Genomic DNA, 19,836 nt, shown 5'->3' with positions numbered 1-19,836 from the left:
TCAGTGGGTTAAGTATCCGGTGTTACTGTGAGCTGTGGTGTAGGTCACATATGTGGCTCAGATCCTGTGTTGTTGTGGTGTTGGCTGGCAGTGGTAGTGCTGATGGGATCCCTAGACAGGGAAACTCCATGTGCTGTAGGTATGCCCCTCAAAAGAAAAAAAAAAAAAGGGTTAAAAGGCCATAAAACTCATTAATTTAGTAAGACTCAGTCATTTTTCTTGAATAAATTCTCCTCAGATTGCTGAAAGCCTTTAATTTTCAGAATTTGAAGAAACTGATTTTGGAAAAATTTCCAGTGTTTTCATCACTTTTATGGATATAAAATTTATTTTCACTAGTCCTTACTCTGCCACTTTTGCTAACATTATATCACCTTCATTTTTGAAAAGGTATTTTTGCTGCATATAGAACTCTAGGTTGCTAAGTTTTTCTCTCTATACTCTAAAGATATCTGTCCACTGTCTCCTTGCTTTCATTGTTTTTGATGAAAAACCTATTGTAAATCTTATTACCTTAGTTTTGTACATAATGTGTCTTTTTCTCTCTAGGCACTTTAAAGTTGTCTATCACTGATTTTCAGCTATTGTATTATTCTGTACCTTGTAGCTTTCTTCATATTTCTTTCTGTTGTTTGGGGTTATTTGAGCCTCTTCAGTATGTGGGTTCCTAGTTTTTATCAAATATTTTGTTTAAATGTGTTAATACTCTTCAGGACTATCAGCAGTTCCTTGTTTCTTGAATGATAGATGTGGGGTGTTGGTGTGGGTGATGAAAAAAATGTTTTCTCTGTAGATGGGTGGTCTCTGTTGTTGAAGATTTAATAATGGTTGGACAATAGTAGGGGCTCAGTACTTGGGGGAAGTACATGGGATGGGGGAAGGTAAGTTATGAAAGAAACACAAAACCTGAAATCTAAAAACTGTCAAGTAAGCTATCTTCAGTGGAATTTCAGGAGGGTAGTGATTTCACAGAAGAAATATGTAGAGACAGTGATGCATTGGTACATTAGCTCTCAAAAAATCCTAAAACAAAACAAAAGCCTTGGTTGGTAGTGTTTATCAGTTCCAGTGGTGTAAATACTTCTATCATGGCCAATTATAAGTTACCAATGCTTTAACAATCAACTTGAAAATTTATTTAACAGTTGGCTCTTGTGAGTCAGTATGGACCAGCTCGAGAGTACTGGTAGTGGAGTATAAAGCTCAAGCCATAACGTTTAGGAAAAATAAGCCATTTATAACCTAGCACTCAGCAGATATTTCACCCAGGCCCTTGGAAGGGTGACAGCCATAGATTAGTCAGAAAACGCAAAAGTCAAGAGGAAACATTTAGAAAATAAGATGTCAATGAAAGAAAATATGTGCCCCACAGATCTTTTGTGAGAGCTTCCTTATTCTTTAGAAGCTGGAAGCTGTCTTGGGTATGGTGGTGGATGAAGCTAGGACAAGGAAGGAGGTGCATATTACATAAAGGAGAATCAGGACTGTGTTTGCAGGGTCAGGAACCTGGAAAGAAGATGAATGGAAATGAGGTAGCAAAGAAGCCCTTAGAGAATTGTTCTGGAAAATGAAGTCCTGTGTTAACTTTTATTTCCTTGCTTCATGTTTTAGCTCCAATTGGTTTCACCTGAAAAATTTTGGGAAAACTGGAGAGTGTGTTTTTGTAAATTTTGCAAAAATTTTCTATTTTTTAAATTTAAGTATAGTTGATATACAATGTTTATTTAATATCTATTGAACAGCAAAGTGACCCAATCGCACAGTTCCCTGTGCTGTATGGTAGCTCATCCAACCCAAATGTAAAAGTTTGCATACACCAAGCCCAAAGTTCCTGTCCATTCCACTCCCTCCTCCCTTTCCCCTTGCAACCATAAGTCTGCTTTCCATATCCATGATCTTTATAGATAGGATCATCTGTACCATATTTTAGATTCCACATATAAGTGATGTCATATGGTATTTGTTTTTCTCTTTCTGAATCACCTCACTTAGTATTAGAATTTCTAGTTCCATCCACATTGCTTCAAATGGCATTATTTTGTCCTTTTTATGGCTGAATAGTATTCCATTATATATATGTACCTTAATCCATTCATCAATTGATAGACATTTAGGTTGTTTCCATATTCTTGCAGTGAATAGTGCTGCAATGAACATACAGGTACATGTGTCCTTTTCAGTGAAAGTTTTGTCTGGATATATACACAGGAGTGAGATTGCTGGGTCTTATTGTAGTTCTATATTTAGTTTTTTGAGGTATTTACATACTATTTTCCATAGTGGTTGTACCAATTAACATTCCCACCCACAGTGTAGGAGGGTACCCTTTTCTCTACATCCTCTCCAACATTTGTTATTTGTTGACTTCTTAATGATGGACACTCTAACTGATGTGAGGTGGTATCTCATTGTTTTGATTTGCATTTCTCTAACAGTTAGTGATGCTGAGCAATTTTTAATATGCCTGCTGGCCATCTCTATGTCTCCTTTGGAGAAATGTCTATTTAGGTCTCCTGCCCACTTTCAATTGGGTTGTTTGTTTATTTGTTTTTTGTTGTTGTTGAGTTGTATGAGTTGTTTGTATATTTTGGAGATTAAACCTTTGTTGATTGAGTCATTTGCAAAAATTTTCTCCCATTCTGTGGGTTTGCTTTTTTTTTTTTTTAAATGGTTTCCTTTGCGTGCCAAAGCTTTTGAGTTTAATTAGGTCCCATTGGTTTATTAGTGTCTTTATTGCCTTTATTTTGGGAGGTGGATCAAACAAGATATTGCTGTGATTTATGTCAAAGAGCATTCCACCTTATATTTAGGTCTTTAATCCATTTTGAGTTTATTTTTGTGTATAGAATTAGAAAATATTCTAATTTCATTCTCTTACATGCAGTTGTCCAGTTTTCCCAGCACAATTTATCAAAGTGACTATCTTTCATCCACTGAATGTTATTGCCTGCTTTGTCATAGATTAATTGACCATAGGTGCTTGGGTTTTTTTTCTGGGCTTTCTGTCCTGTTTCACTGATCTAGATTTCTATTTTCGTGCCAGTACCATACTGTTTTCATGACTGTAGCCTTATAGTAGAGTCTGAAGTCAGGGAGCATGATTCCTCAAGTTCCTTTTTTTTTTTTTTTTTCTTTTCGATATTGCTTTGGCTATTTGAGATCTTTTGTGTTTCCATACAAATTTAAAAATATTTTGTTCTAGTTCTCTAAAGAATGTCTCTGGTAATTTGATAGGGGTTGCATTGAATCCATAGATTGCCTTAGGTAGTATTGTCATTTTGACTACATTGATTCTTACAATATAAGAGAATGGTGTATTTTTCCATCTATGTGTGGCTTCTTTGATTTATTTCATCAATATCTTGTAGTTTTCTGAGTACAAGTCTTTTGTCTCTTTAGGTAGGTTTATTCCTTTATTCTTTCTGATGCAATGGTAAATGGGATGGTTTCCCTAATTTCTCATTCCACTCTTTCATTGTTAGTTATAGAAATGCAATCAATTTCTGTGTATTAATTTTGTATCCTGCAATTTTACCAAATTCATTGATGAGTTCTAGTAGTTTTCTGGTAGTGTCTTTGGGAATTTCTAGATATAGAATCATGTGATTTGCCAACAGTGATAGTTTTACTTCTTCTTTTCTAATTTGGATCCATTTTACTTCTTTTTCTTCTCTGATTGCCATGGCTAGGACTTCCAAGACTGTGTTGAATAAACTTGAAGGAGGAATCCTTGTCTTATTCCTGATCTTACTGGAAATGCTTTAAATTTTTCATCATTTAGAATGATGTTAGCTGTGTGTTTGTCATAAATGACTTTTATTATATTGAGCTAGTTCCCCTCTATACCCACTCACTGCTTTTTTTTTTTTTTTTTTTTGTCTTTTTGTCTTTTCTAGGGCCGCTCCCACAGCATATGGAGGTTCCCAGGCTAGGGGTCTAATCAGAGCTGTAGCCGCTGGCCTATGCCACAGCCACAGCAATGCATGATCTGAGCCGCATCTGCGACCTACACCACAGCTCACGACAATGCCAGATCCTTAACCCACTGAGCAAGGCCAGGGATCAAACCTGCAACCTCTCGGTTCCTAGTCATTAACCACCGAGTCACAACGGGAACTCCCTGGAGAGTTATTTTTAATCAAGAATGGAGGTTGTATTTTGCCAAAAGATTTGTCTCCAACTATTGAGATGATCATATGGTTTTTATTTTTCAGTTTGTTGATGTGGTGTATCACATTGATAGATTTGTGGCTATTGAAGAAAACTTGCATCCCTGGGATAAATCCTACTTGATCATGGTGTATGATCTTTTAAATGTATATTTTTATACAGTTTGCTAATATTTTGTTGTGGATTTTTGCATCTATGTTCATCAGTATTATTGGCCTGTAATTTACTTTTCTTTTTTTTGGTATCTTTGCTTTTGATATCATGGTAGTGGTGGCTTCATAAATGAGCTTGGGAGTGCTCCTTCCTCTGAAATTTTCTGGAAAAGTTTGAGAAAAAGAAGTGTTAATTCCTCGAATATATGGTACAACTCAGCTGTGAAGCCCTCAGTTCCTGGAGTTTTTTTTTTTTTCTGGAAGTTTTAAAATCACACTTTCAATTTCAGCACTTGTGATTGGTCTATTCGTGTTTTCTGTTTCTTCCTGATTCAGTCTGTGTAGGTTATACCTCTGTAAGTATCTGTCCATTTTTTCTAGATTGTCCATTTTATTGGCTCATGATCCTTTGTATTTCTTCAGTGTCAGTTGTAACTTCTCCTTTTTCATTTCTAATTTTATTGATTTTAACCATCTTCCTTTTTTTCCTTGATGTGTCTGGCTAATGGTTTATCAATTTTGTTGATCTTTTCAAAGAACCAACTTTCGGTGTCATTGATCTTCTCAATTGTTTTCTTTGTCTCTATGTTATTAATTTCTGCTCTAATCTTTATGTTTTCTTTCCTTCTACTAATTTTGAGCTTTGTCTTTCTTTCCTTCTCTAGATGTTTAAGGTATAAAGTTTGGTTGTTTGAGTTTTTTTCTTCTTTCCCGAGATAAGATTGTATTGCTATAAACTTCCCTCTCAGAACTGCTTTTTCTGTGTCCCATAGGTTTTGGATTGTTGTATCTTCATTGTCATTTGTCTCTATGTATCTTTTGATTTCCTCTTTGATTTCTTCAGTGATCCATTTTTTGTTTAGCAGCATATTGTTTAGCTTCCACAAGTCTGTTTTTTTTTACTGTTTTTTTTTCTTGTAGTTGATTTCTAGTCTTATAGCGTTGTGATCATAGAAGATGCTTGAAATAATTTCAATTTTTTAAAATTTACCAAGGCTTGATTTGTGGACCAAGATGTGATCTATCCTGGAGAATGTTCTGTGTGCACTTGAGAAGAAAGTATATTTTTCTGCTTTTGGGTGAAGAGTTCTATAGATATCAGTTAAGTCTCTTTGGTCCAGTGCATCATTTAAGGCCTGTGATTTTAAGTCTGGATGATCTGTCCATTGCTGTAAGTGGGGTGTTAAAGTCCCCCACTATTATTGTGCTATTGTCAATTTCCCCTTTTTTGGCTGTTAGTAGTTGCCTTATATATATTATGTTGAGTTCATATATATTCATAATTGTTATTTCCTCTTCTTGTATTTATCCTTTGATCATTATGTAATGTACTTTTCTGTCTTTTGTGACCTTCATTTTAAAATCTATTTCATCTGATATGAGTATTGCTACTCCTGCTTTTCTATAATTTCCATTTTCATGTAATATTTTCTTCCATCCACTAGCTTGAATTCTGTTTGTAAGCTTAGATATGAAGTGGGTCTTCTGTAGACAGCATATATATGGGTCTTGCTTTTGAATCCATTCAGCTAGTCTTTTGCTTTTAGTTGGAGCATTTAATCCATTTACATTCAATGTAATTATGCATAAGTATGTACTTATTTTCATTTACTTAATCTTTTTTTTTTGGATTGCTCTTTTGGGTCTTTTTTCTTCCCTTCCCCTTTTTGTTGTCTTCTCTTGTGATTTGCTGACCATCTTTCATGTTATGTTTGGCTTGCTTTTTCTTTTTGATGTGTGTGACCATTATAGTTATTTGATTTGTGGTTCCCCTTATATTTTGATATATCCATCTATATGTGTGCAGAATGCTTTCTGCTTGCTGGTCTCTTAATTTCAAATGCATTTTCAATGTTCTGCATTTGTCCTCTCCTCATGCTTGCTAGTTTAGATATCATATTTGTTAATGGGTGATTTCCTACTTTTAAATTACCTCTGCCTTTACCAGTGAGCTTTTTCGTTTTTAATATTCTTGTTTCTAATTGTGGCTTTCCCTTTTCTGCTTAGAGATTTTCCTCTAGTAGTAGATGTACAGTTGGTTTGGAGGTGCTGAGTTCTCTTAGCTTTTGCTTGTCTTTGAAGCTTTCAATGTTTACATCAAATCTGAATGAGAGCTTTTCTGGGTAGAGTATTCTTGGTTCTAAATTCCTCCTCTTCATCACCTCAAATATATTTTGCCACTCCCTTCTTGCTTGTAGAGTTTCTGCTAAATGATCAACTGTTATCCTTGGGAGATTCCCTTTTATGCGATTTTTTGCTTTTCCCTTGTGTCTCAATATTTTTTCTTTGAACTTAATTTTTGTCAGTTTGATTAGTATGTGTCTTGCTGTATTTCTTCTGGGGTTTATTTTGTATGGAGTTCTCTGTGCTTCTTCTACTTGAGTGAGTGTTTTCCTTTCCCATATTTGGGGAAATTTCAGTTATAATCTATTCAAATATTCTATCTGGCCCCTTCTCCCTCTCTTCTCCTGGAAACCATATGATGCAAATGTTGGTATGTTTAATGTTGTCCCAGAGGTTTCTTAGACTCTTCTCAATTTTTTTTCATTCTTTTTTCTTTTTCTTTCCTGTAGCAATGATTTCTGCCACTCTGTCCTCCACCTCACTCATTTGTTCTTCTACATCCATTAACCTGCTATTGGTTCCTTCTGGATTATTTTTCATTTCAGCTGTCATGCTAATTCATTTTGCTCCTTAAATCCTCTAGCTTTTTGTTAAACACTTAAGTTCTCAATCTGTGTCTCCATTCTTTTTCCAATATCTTTGATCATCTTTGAAATCATCACTCTGAATTCTTTTTCATGTAAATTGCCTATCTGCTCATCATTTAGTGGTTTTTGGGTGTTTTTGTCTTGTTCCTTTGTCTGAAAGTTTCTTCTTTGTTGTCTCATAGTGTCCACCTGTCTGTTTATCATCCCCTTGACTGTTGGTATGTAGATGTTGAAGCAGGTGTCCAGCCCTGGAGTTCTCAGGGGTAGTAGCAGTTCACGTGTATCCAGAGTATGTGTGGGGAGTAAAAATATCACACTCCTTCTCCTGTAGCTGGGTGGCTGATAGGGGTAGGGATAGGGGTAGGGTGAGGCAGGTGGCAGTATTTTACCATTCACAGGATAGCTTTTGTACCTTTCAGGGTTAGCAGTGTCTCCTATGGGCCCTTCTGTTCTTAGGTAGCTTTGAAGGCTATTTTTCTTAGCTTGCAGTGTCAGCAAATTCTCATGCTGTCTCTCCCTTTGCCAGGAAGACTCTAGGGACTGTTGTCTGTGGATATAGGAGCAGGTGCCACTTTTCTGCCAGTACTCCCCTTGCTTGGCCACTCTTGGGATCTTTCTCTAAAGCCTCAGGGGCAAGGGGCTTTTCCTAATTTTTGCTCACAGGCTCTCTCTGTAGCTGCATGATGTGTGTTTCTGATGGTCCCTTCTCCTGCTTTACTGCTGGTAGGAGTGCTCTCTGTAGCCTTGCAGATCAGAATATGGATTAATGGGAACGCCCTGGCTCCCTTGGTAAGGAATGGGTGTCACTGATGTGAGCCTTCGCAGGGCCACTGGTAGGGACCTTGTGTCTTGTGCTTTTCTCTGGTTGGGCAACCCATGGCTCTGTCAGGGAGTGGGCACTGGCAGCTGTCTCAGGGGAATGGGAGGTGCCACCAGCAGGTCTTCTGGCTCTGATCAGTCACCACTGATGAGAGCCTCTGCAGATTCTCTGGGCAGAGCCAAGGTGTCTGTGTTTTCCCTGATCAACAGGGAGTTGGCCCTTTCATGGGAATGAGCACTGCTGCCAAGAGCTCTTCTGGCACTGCCCCACTTGTATGAGCCTCTGCAGATTCTCTGGGTAGAGCTGAGATACCTGTGTTTTCACTGCTTGAGTGGGTCACTGCTTTTGCAGGGAGTGGGCACTGCTGCGAGCAGATTTTCTGGTGCTGCCTACTGGTACAAGCCTCTGCAAATTCTCTGGGAAGAGCCAAGGCACCTGTGTTTTCCTTGATTGACAGGGAATGGGTGCCAGTGGCTCTATTGGAATGGGCACTGCGGTGGGCAGCTCTTCTAGTGCTGACTGGGTGCTGCTGGCATGAGCCTCTGCATATTCTCTGGGTTGAGCCGAGATCCCTGTGTTTTCCCTCATCTCGTGGGACTGGTACTGCTGCCACCGCAGCTCTTCTGGCTCAGGTTGGGCTCCACTTGCACGGGAGCCTCTGCCAGCAGGAACAGGGAACTTGTGTTATTCCCTCAGGTGGTTACTTCACCTGTTCCAGGAAGTCTGTACCCCCTGGGCGGGGCCACTTCCCAGCTGTTCCTAGGCAGCTGCTATGGCCAAGTCGTTCCCTGAGCTGAGGCAGGCAGTGTCCTGCAGCTTGAGAAAGTAGGCTTTGGGAACAAGGCTGTAGTGGTGGATCCTGTTCCTTCCTTCCAGTACCTCCAAACAATGACATCTACTCTCTAAGCCCAATGGGGTTTCCTCTACTTAGATGTGTTGCATGTGTTCGCCTAATGCTCTAGTCCCTCCAGGCTGACCCCGGTTTTTTCTCCCACATAGGCGGTCCCACCTCCCTCTCTGAGTCTTATATCTAAGACCAAACTTTTAGTTTCTGACACCTGCTACCTGCCTATCCTTGCCTGTTGCTTGTAGCACTGACTGTTGGTAGAGGACTGTCTCCTTTTTAACTGTTTCACACCATTTGTCTAGAGCTCCTGCATTTTTGCTGATCTTGTCACTGGTGGAACTTCCCCGGGTGAAAGAACTGTTCCCCTTTCCAGCTCCCTCCTGGGAAAGCAGGTTCTGGTTCATTTCCTTTCACTTCTTTTTTTCTTGTTATTTTTTCTTTCTTATGTCCTATATGGTTTTGTAAGGTTTTTCTTGTTCTATCATATCATAGAGGTCTTTTGTCAGTTTTTCACGAATTTTCTCTGTGAATAGTTTCAGATATAATTGTATTTTCAAGGTGTTTGTGGGAGTAGGTGAGCCTTATGTCATGCTACTATGCCATCTTAGACCTCCACTTGGCTTTTCTTTTGTGTGTGTGTATGTGTCCATTATAGTTTTTGGTTTGTGATTCCCATTAGATTTGGATATAACCTTCTATAACATGTACAGGATTGTTTCAGGTTGTGGTTCTCTTATTTTCAGATGCATTTTCTTTCTTTGATTTATTTTTATTTTTCATTTAAAAACTTTTTTGTAATTACTTTATTTAAATACTTATTTCCCCAATACAGTTGTTTTCTACTGTACAACATGGTGACCCAGTTACACATATATGTACACATTCTATCTTCTCACATTATTGCGCTCCATCATAAGTGAGTAGACATAGTTCCCAGTGCTACACAGCAGGATCTCATTGCTAATCCACTCCAAAAGGCAATGCTTTGCATCCATTAACCCCAAGATCCCACTTCATCCCATACTCTCCCACTCCCCCTAGGCAACCACAAGTCTATTCTTCAAGTCCATGATTTTCTTTTCTGTGGAAAGGTTCATTTGTCTATATATTACATTCCAGACATGAGTGATATCATATGGTATTTGTCTTTCTCTTTCGGACTTAACTTCACTTAGGATGAGAGTCTCTAGTTCCATCCACGTTGATGCAAATGGCATGATTTCATTCTTTTTTATGGCTGAGTAGTATTCCATTGTGTATATATACCACATCTTCCTAATCCAATCATCTATCAGTGGACATTTGGGTTGTTTCCACATCTTGGCTATTGTGAATAGAGCTGCAATGAACATGTGGGTGCATGTGTCTTTTTTAAGGAAAGTTTTTTCTGGATATATGCCCAAGAGTGGGATTGCTGGGTCTTAGGGTAGTTATATGTATAATTTTCTAAGGTACCTTTATTCTGTGCTCCACAGTGGTTGTACCAGCTTACATTCCCACCAACAATGCAGGAGGGTTCCCTTTTCTCCACACCCCCTCTAGCAAATGTTACTGTGGGTGTATTAATGATGGCCATTCTGACTGGTGTGAAGTGGTATCTCATGGTAGTTTTGACTTGCACATTTCTAATAATCAGTGATGCTCAGCATTTTTTCATGTGCTTGTCGGCCATCTGTACATCTTCCTCGGAAAAAAAGTCTATTCGGGTCTTTTGTCCATTTTTCCATTGGGTTGTTGACTTTTTTGCTGTTGAGTTGTATAAGTTGCTTGTATGTTCTAGAGATTAAGCCCTTGTCCGTTGCATTATTTGAAACCATTTTCTCCCATTCTATAAGCTGTCTTTTTGTTTTCTTTTTGGTTTCCTTTGCTGTGCAGAAGCTTGTCAGTTTGATTAGGTCCCATTGGTTTATTTTTGTTTTTCTTTCTGTTGCCTTGGGAGACTGACCTGAGGAAATATTCATGATGTTGATGTCAGAGAATGTTTTGCTTATGTTCTCTTGCAGGAGTTTGATGGTGTCTCATCTTATATTTAAGCCTTTCAGCCATTCTGAGTTTATTTTGGTGCATGGTGTGAGGGTGTGCTCTAGTTTCACTGATTTGCATGCAGCTGTCCAGGTTTCCCAACAATTGTTGCTGAAAAGACTGTCTTTTTCCCATTTTATGTTCTTGCCTCCTTTGTCAAAAAGTAGTTGACCGTAGGTGTCTGGGTTTATTTCTGGGTTCTCTATTCTATTCCATTGGTCTGTCTGTCTGTTTTGGTACCAGTACCACACTGTTTTGATGGCTGTGGCTTTGTAATATTGCCTGAGGTCTGGAAGAGTTATGCCTCCTGCTTGGTTTTTGTTTCTTGGGATTGTTTTGGCAATTCTGGGTCTTTTGTGGTTCCATATAAATTTTTGGATTGTTTGTGGTAGTTCTGTGAAAAATGTCCTGGGTAATTTGATAGGGATTGCATTGAATCTGTAGATTGCTTTGGGTACTCTGGCCATTTTTACAATGTTAATTTTTCCAACCCAGGAGCATGGAATATCTTTCCATTTTTTTTACATCATCTTTAATTTCATTGATTAATGTTTTCTAGCTCTTGGCATATAAGTCCTTTACCTCCTTGGTCAAGTGTATTCCCAGGTATTTGATTTTTTGGGGTGCAACTTTAAAAGGTATTGTATTTTTGTATCCCTTTGCTCATATTTCCCTGTTAGTGTACAGAAAGGGGACTGGTGTCTGAATGTTAGTCTTATATCCTGCTACTTTGCTGAATTTGTTAATCCATTCAAGTAGCTTTGGGGTTGAGTCCTTAGGGTTTTCTATATAGCATATCATGTCGTCTGCATACAGTGACAGTTTTACCTCTCCTCTTCCTATTTGGATGCTTTTGATTTCTTTTGTTTGTCTGATTGCTGTGGCTAGGGCTTCCAGTACTATGTTGAATCACAGTGGTGAGAGTGGGCATCCCTGTCTTGTTCCAGATTTTAGTGGGAAGGCTTTCAGCTTTTCTCCATTGAGTGTTAAGTTTGCTGTGGGTTTGTCATAAATGGCCTTGATTATCTAAAGGAGTGTTCCCTCTATACCCACTTTGGCGAGAGTTTTTGTCATGAATGGATGTTGGACTTTGTCAAAGGCTTTTTCTGCATCTATCGAGATGATCATGTGGTTTTTGACTTTTCTTTTGTTAATGTGGTGCATGGTGTTGGTTGATTGGCGTATGTTGAACCATCCTTGTGCACCTAGGATGAATCCCACCGGGTCATGGTGTATGATCTTTTTTATATGTTGTTGGATTCAGTTGGATAAAATTTTGTTGAGAATTTTTGTGTCTATATTCTTCAAAGATATTGGCCTGTAGTTTTCTTTTTTGGTGGTATCTTTGTCTGGTTTTGGAATTAGGGTGATGGTGGCATCGTAGAATGTCTTTGGGAGTGTTCCTGCTTCTTCAACCTTTTGAAAAAGTTTAGGGGGATGGGTATAACTTCCTCTTTGTATGTTTGGTAGAATTCACCTGTGAAGCCATCTGGTCCTGTACTTTTATTTGTAGGGAGTATTTTTTATGACATATTCAATTTCATTTCTAGAGATCGGTCTGTTCAGTTGATCTATTTCTTCTTGATTCAGTTTTTGGCAGTCTGTACGTCTCTGGAAAGTTGTCCATTTCTTCTGGGTTGTCAAATTTGTTGGCATACAATTGTTCATAGTATTCTCTCGTGGTTCTTTGCATTTCTGTAGTATTGGTTGTGGCTTCTCCTTTTTCATTTCTGATTTTGTTTGTTTGGGTTTTTTCTCTCCTCTTTTTGGTGAGTCTGGCCAGAGGTTTGTCAATTTTGTTTACCTTCTCAAGGAACCAGCTCTTGGTTTTATTGATTTCTTCATCTCTATTTATTGATTTCCTCTTTGATCTTTATGCTTTGATCTTTATGATTTCCTTCCTTCTGCTGACTTTAGGTTTTGCTTGTTCTTCTTTTTCTAATTCATTTAGGTGGTGGGTTAAGTTGTCGATTTGAGATTTTTCTTCTTTTTTGAGGAAGGTGTGTATTGCTATGAATTTCCCTCTGAGCACTGCTTTTGTGGCATCCCATAGATTTTGAGTGCCTGTCTCGTCATTATCATTTGTCTCGAGGTCTTTTTTAATTTCCTTCTTGATTTCCCCATCGACCCATTGGTTTTTTAGTAGCATGTTGTTTAGTCTCCATGTAGTAGGTTTTTTCTCTTTTCTTTCCCTGTGGTTGATTTCTAGTTTCATGCCTTTGTGGTCAGAGAAGATACTTGAAATAATTTCTATACTCTTAAATTTGTTGTGGTTAGCCTTGTGCCCCAACATGTGATCAATTCTTGAGAATGTTCCATGTGCACTTGAGAAGAATGTATATTCTGATTTTTTTGGATGTAATATCCTGAAAATGTCGATTAAGCCTAAGTTTTCTATTGTTTTCTTTAGGATCTCTGTTGTTTTATTGGTTTTCTGTCTAGAGGATCTGTCCATTGATGTGAGTGGGGTGTTAAAGTCTCCTACTATGATTGTATTCCCATCAATTTCTCCTTTTGTGTCTGTTAGTATTTGTTGGAGGTATGTGGGTGTGCCTATATTAGGGGCATATATAGCAATGGTTATAATAGCCTCTTCTTGAATGGATCCTTTAACCATTAAATAGTGTCCTTCTTTGTCTTTCTCTGTGACGTACATTTTCAAGTCTATTTTGTCTGCCATGAGTATTGCAACTCCTGCTTTGGAGTTGTCCATTGGCAAGAAATATCTTTTCCCAGCCCCTCACTTTCAATCTATATGTATCCTTTGCCCTAAGTGAGTTTCTTGTAGGCAGCAGATTGAAGGTTTTTGCTTTTTTATCCAATCTGCCACTCTGTGTCTTTTGATGGAGCATTCAGTCCATTGACATTTAAGGTGATTGTTGATAGATATGTATTTATAGCTATTTTAAACCTTGTTTTCCAGTTGATTCAATGTTGCTCTTATCTTCTTTTCTTTTTGGGTTGAATGGTTTCCATTTATTTTATACTTGAGTACTTTTCTTTTCAGTTTCTCTGAATATAATATTTAGTTTTGATTTGTTGTTGCCCTGGTTTTTAAGTATGTTAACCCCTTCTTATATCTGCTTGCTTTTGCCTCATAGTCATATAGGCTCAAACACATCATTAAGATAAAAAAAAGAATCTATATTTTCTTACTTTCCTTCCCTACAGTGTATGATTTTGATGTCTTTTTTTTTTCTAACATCTTCATGTTTAGATCTGTATGCTGGCTTATTTAAGTGATGGCTTTCCAATTGTGGTTTCTGCCATCCTAATTTTTCTTTTTCTCTTTTCTCTGTCTCTCTCTGTCTCTCTGTCTCTCTCTCTGTCTCTCTTTAATTTAGAGTAGCCCTTTCAATATTTACTTTAGAAAAGGTTTAGGGTTGCTGTGCTCTTTTAGTTTTTGTTCGTTGGAGAAATTCTTTTTTCCCCCTTCTAATTTAAATGATATTCTTGCTGAATAGAGTATTCTAGGTTGCAAGTTTTTTCCTTTCAGCACTTTAAATATATCTTCCCACTCCCTTCTGGCCTGTAGTGTTTCTGTAGAGAAATCAGCTGATACCCTGGAGGTTCCCTTATAATTAATGCTTTGCTTTTCCCTTGCTGCCTTTAGAATCCTCTCTTTATCTTTAACTTTTGCCATTTTTATTATAATATGTTTTGGTGTGGTCCTATTTGGGTTCAGCTTGTTTGGGCCCCTCTGTGCTTCCTGTATCTTGATATCAGTGTGCTTTAGATTTGGAAAGTTTTCAGCCATAATTTCTTCAAATGTATTTTCAATCCCCTTTTCTTTTTCTTTTCCTTCTGGAATTCCTGTGCCTGGATTGGCCCGCTTTATATTATCCTGTAGGTCTCTTATATTGCTTTCATGTTTTTTCATTTGGTTCTCCTGTTTGGGTGATTTCTGTTATTTTATCTTCCACATAACTGATTCATTCCTCTGCATTATTCATTCTACTTTTTATTGCTTTAAGCTCAGTTTGTATCTCTGCAAATGAATTTTCCAGTTTTTCTTGACTCCTCCTTATATTTTCTAGTTCCCTTCTAAAGGAATCTGCATTACTATTCATATCCTCTCTTAATTCCTTAAGTATTTTCAATATCTCCCTTTTGAACTCACTGTCTGTCAGACTGCAGAGGTCTGTTTCATTGTTGGCTGCTTTAGGTGAATTCTCCTGTTCCTTTAACTGGGATTGATTTCTGAGCTTCTTCATCACCCCTCTCTTTTTCTTTTTCTATGAATTTGGGTGAGCCAACCTTCAGTTTGGCACAGTCCAGGGCAGCCTGGCTGGGTGGCACTACATGGGCATTGGCACTCAGAGTGCAGCCACCCTGGCATGGTGCGGGGAGAATGGCGGGCCTGGCAGGGATGTTCTACGTGGGACAGCATGGGCACTTAGACCATGGTGGGCCTGGTGGCACAGGTCCATGTGGGCAGGAGCAGGCACGTAGTGCACTGCATGTCTGGTGGGGTGGCTTCGCACAGGCAGGCAAGTTTATTGTGGCAGGCATAGTGGGGCAGTTATACATTGGTGAGCATGGGCCTGTTGAGCCTGGTAGAATGGGGGCGTGGCTCCACACTTGGGCATAGGAGCCCAGAGCGCAGTGGGCCCAGCAGGGTACCTCTGTGCAGGTGGGTGTGGGCTCATAGAGCCCAGCAAGGCTGGTGTGGCATTTCCACACAGTTGGGTGCTGGCACTTAGAGCATGGTGGGCATGTCAGGGTGGCTCCATGCATGTGGGCACCCGGAACATGGGGGCATAGTGGGGCATCTCTGTGCATGTGGGCATGGGTGCCCAGAGTACAGCGGGTATGGTGGGGTGGCTCCACATGTGTGGACAATGGGCATGTTGGTCATGGCAGGCCTGGAGGGATGACTCCATGTGGGCATTGTGGGTTGTGTCGAGCGTGGTGGACCTGGCATTGTGGATCTGCATGGTTGGGCATAGGCACCTAGAGCATGGCAGTCCTGGCAGGACAGCTCTATGCAGTCAGCATGGGCATATAGAATGTGGTGGGTCTGGCAGGGCAGCTTTGCATGGGCATTCGTTTCAATGGCAGTCCTAGAGGGGTGGTTCTGCCCGGGTGGGCATAGTTGCCTGGAGCACGTCAAGCCTGGTGGATTGTGCTGGGAATGCTCTGCTCTCTCCCAGCTGGCAGGCAAGTGAATTTTCTATGGCAGCCCTCCCCTCCTCCTCTCCCATCCCCAACAATGGCATCATGTCTCTTCTGCAGTTCCAGACCTTCTCCTGGGTTCTCTTTCCTGTTCCTTTCCCTTCTCTAGCCCTTATCTTACAGCTTCCCCCTCCCACAGTGCATTGCTCCCTAGTCCCTTAGGCTGTCTCCACACCCCCAACACCAGCCCACTCCCAGGGACTGACCTCCAGAGCCTAAGTCTTGCTGCCCAGCCCCCACCCAAGCATCTCAGACTGTGGTGTCTGTGCCAGTGGTTCAGATGATCTGTGAATCTGTCACTCTGCTTTTTGGTTCTCAGACCTGCTGCTGCACTTTTCTCAGCATTTTGGATATCCCTCCTACTTGGCTGATCTTTCTGTAGGTCAGGTGGCTTCTCAGAGTGTGGGTTCCCTTTCTCCTTCACAGACGCCTCACAGCAGTGCTAGTCCCATCCTGATTCCTTTTCCCTCTCTCTTTTTCTTTTCTTCTATCTCATTATTTCAAGAGTTTCTTGCCCTTTTTGGAGGTTTAAATTCTGCCAGCATTCAGTCAATGTTCTGTGCAAGTTGTTTTACATGTAGATGTGTTTTTTTGATGTGTTTGTGGGAGAAGGTGTGTGCGACCTCTCACTCTTCCACCATCTTGCCCCTCCCCCCCGCAGAAGCTTTCAAATTTAATTAGGTTCCATTTGTCTATTTTTGTTTTTATTTTCATTAGTCTATGCGGTGGATCTGAGAAGATACTGCTGTGGTTTATGTTGAAGTGTGTTTGCCTATGTGTTCCTCTAAGATTTAAGTATCCAATCTTATATTTAGTTCTTTAATCCATTTTGAGTTTATTTTTGTGTATGGTATTAGGAGTGGGTTTTTTTTTTTTTTTTTTTTTTTTGTCCTTTTGTCTCTTCTAGGGCCGCACCTTCAGCATATGGAGGTTCCCAGGCCAGGGGTCTAATTGGAGCTGTAGCTGTCAGCCTACACCAGAGCCACAGAAACACTAGATCCAAGCCACGTCTGTGACCTACACCGCAGCTCATGGCAATCCTGGATCCTTACCTCACTGAGCAAGGCCAGAGAACATACCTGCAATCTAATTGTTCCTAGTCGGATTCATTAACCACTGAGTCACAATGGGAACTCAAAGGAAGTATTCTAATTTCATTCTTTTACAAGTAGCTGTCCAGTTTTCTCAGTACCACTTATTGAAGGGACTGTCTTTTCTCCATTGTATATTCTTGCCTCCTTTGTCATAGATTATTTGACTGCAGATGCGTGGTTTAATTCTGGGCTTTCTATCCTGCTCCACTGATCTGTATTTCTGTTCTTGTGTCAATATCACACTCAATTGATGACTGTAGCTTTATAGTATAGTCTGAAGTCAGGGAGTCTGATTCCTCCAGCTCCATTTTTCTTTCTCAGAATGGCTTTGGCTATTCTGAGTCTTTTGTACTTCCAAACAAACTTTAAAATATTTTGTTCTAGTTCTGGGGAAAATGTAATGGTAATTTGATAGTGATTGCATTGACTCTGTAGATTGCCTTGAGTAGTTTAGTCATTTTGATAATATTGATTCTTCCAATCCAAGAGTGTGGTATATCTTTCCATCTGTTTGTGTCATCTTTGATTTCTTTCATCACCACCTTATAGTTTTCAGAGTATAGATCTTTTGTCTCTTTAGGTAGGTTTATTTTATTCTTTTGATGTGATGGTAAATGGGATTGTTTCACTAATTTCCCTTTATGATCTTTCAATCTTAGGTATATAGAAGTGCAATCTATTTATGTGTATTCTATGTATTCTGTACCCTGAAACTTGCTAAATTCATTGATGAGCTCTAACACTTTTCTGGTAGTGTCTTTAGGATTTTCTAAGTATAGTATCATTTCATCTGTGAATAGTGATAATTTAATTTCTTCCATTTCAATTTGGATTCCTTTTATTTCTTTTTCTTCTATGGTTTCCATGGCTAGGACTTCCAAAACTATGTTGAAGAATAGTGGCAAGAGTAGACATCCTTGTCTTGTTCCTGATCTCAACAGGAATTCTTTCAGCTTTTCCCCATTGAGAATGATGTTATTTATGGGTTTGTCATATATGGCCTTTATCATGTGGAAGTAGGTTCCCTCTATGCCCATTTTCTGGAGGGTTTTTATCAGAAATAGGTGTTGGATTTTGTCAAAAGCTTTTGCTGCATCTATTGAGAGGATTGTATAGTTTTTATTCTTCAGTTTGTTAACAAGGTGTATCACACTGATTGATTTGTGGGTATTGAAAATCCTTGCATCCCTGGGATAAATACCACTTAATCATGTTATCCAATCCTTTTAATGTATTGCTGGATTCAGTTTGCTAGTATTTTGTTGAGGATTTTTGCACCTATATTCATCAGTGATATTGGCAACTTTCTTGGTAATTTTCTTTTTTTAAAAGTTTTTTAAATTTTTTTTTATTTTTAGTGCTGCACCCATAGCACATGGAGGTTCCCATGCTAGGGGTTGAAACTGAGCTATAGCTGCCAAACTGTACCACAGCTTATGAAAATGCTGGATCCTTAACCTACTGAGTGAGGTCAGGGATCAAACCTGTGTCCTCATGGATACTAGTTAGATTTGTTTCCCCTGAGCCATGACAGGAACTCCAGCCCATAATTATCTTATTGTGATATCTTTGTCTGGTTTTGGTATCAGAGCGACGGTGGCCTTATAGAATGTGCTTAGGAGTATTCCCTCTTCTGCAAATTTTGGAACATTTTCAGAAGGATAGGTGTGAGCTCTTCTCTAAATGTTTGATGGAATTCACCTGTGAAGCCATCTGGTCCCAGACTTTTGTTTGTTGGAGGTTTTTTCTTCAGAGTTTCAATTTCAGTACTTGTGATTGGTCCATTCATCTTTTCTATTCTGTCTTGGTTTAGTCTTGGAAGATTGTACTTTTCTAAGAATTTGTCCATTTCTTCTAAGTTGTCCAATTTGTTGGCATAGTTGCTTGTAGTATTCTCTTATGATCCTTTGTATTTCTGTGTTGTCTGTTGTAACTTCTTTTTGATTTCTAATTTTATTTATTTGAGTCCTTTCTTTTTCTTGATGAATCCAAGGGTTTATCAATTTTGTTGATCTTTTCAAAGGACCAGCTTTTAGTTTCATTGATCTTTTCTATGGTTTTCTTCATTTCTATTTCATTTATTTTTGCTCTGATCTTTTTTCCTTCTGCTAACTTTGGGTTTGTCTCTTAACTCTCTAGTTTCTTTTTTTTTTTAAAGGTTGAATATTATGGTGTATTACTCACATCTCAATTTAAAAAAAGTATAAGAAAAAAAGAGCAAAGAGAAGTTCCATATATCCTCCATCCGGTGGCTTCATCTTACGTAAATATAGAACAATATGAAATCCAAGAAACCAACATAGGTACAGTGGATGCATATGGTTATATGCTATTTTATCACATGTAGATTTGTGTAACTACCACCGTAATCAAGACACAGAACTGTTCCATCACCACTCTCTAGTTTCTTATGGTGTAAAGTTAGGTTGCTTATTTGAGCTTTTTCTTGTTTCCTTGGGTAGGGTTTTATTTCTATAAACCTTAGAAATGTTTTTGCTGCATCCCATAGGCTTTGGATTGTAGTTTCTTCATTGTTATTTGCTTATATGTATTTTTAAATTTCCTCTTTGATTTCTTCAGTGATCCATTAGTTGTTTGGTATCATGTTGTTTAGTCTCCACATGTTTGTATTTTTTGCAGGTTTTTTTTTCTTGTTGATTTCCAGTTGTATAGCATTCTGGTCAGAAAAGATGCTTGATATGATTTCAATTTTCTTAAATTTACCAAGGCTTGATTTGTGGCCCAGAATGTGACCTATCCTAGAGAATGTTCTGTGTGCATGTGAGAAGAATGTGTATTCTGCTGCTTTGGGATGGAATGTTCTATAAATATCTATTAAGCATCT

Source organism: Sus scrofa, chromosome 2, assembly GCF_000003025.6.
Source record: "Sus scrofa isolate TJ Tabasco breed Duroc chromosome 2, Sscrofa11.1, whole genome shotgun sequence".
NCBI lineage: Eukaryota > Metazoa > Chordata > Mammalia > Artiodactyla > Suidae > Sus > Sus scrofa.
Note: the sequence above shows the minus strand (reverse complement) of the source record.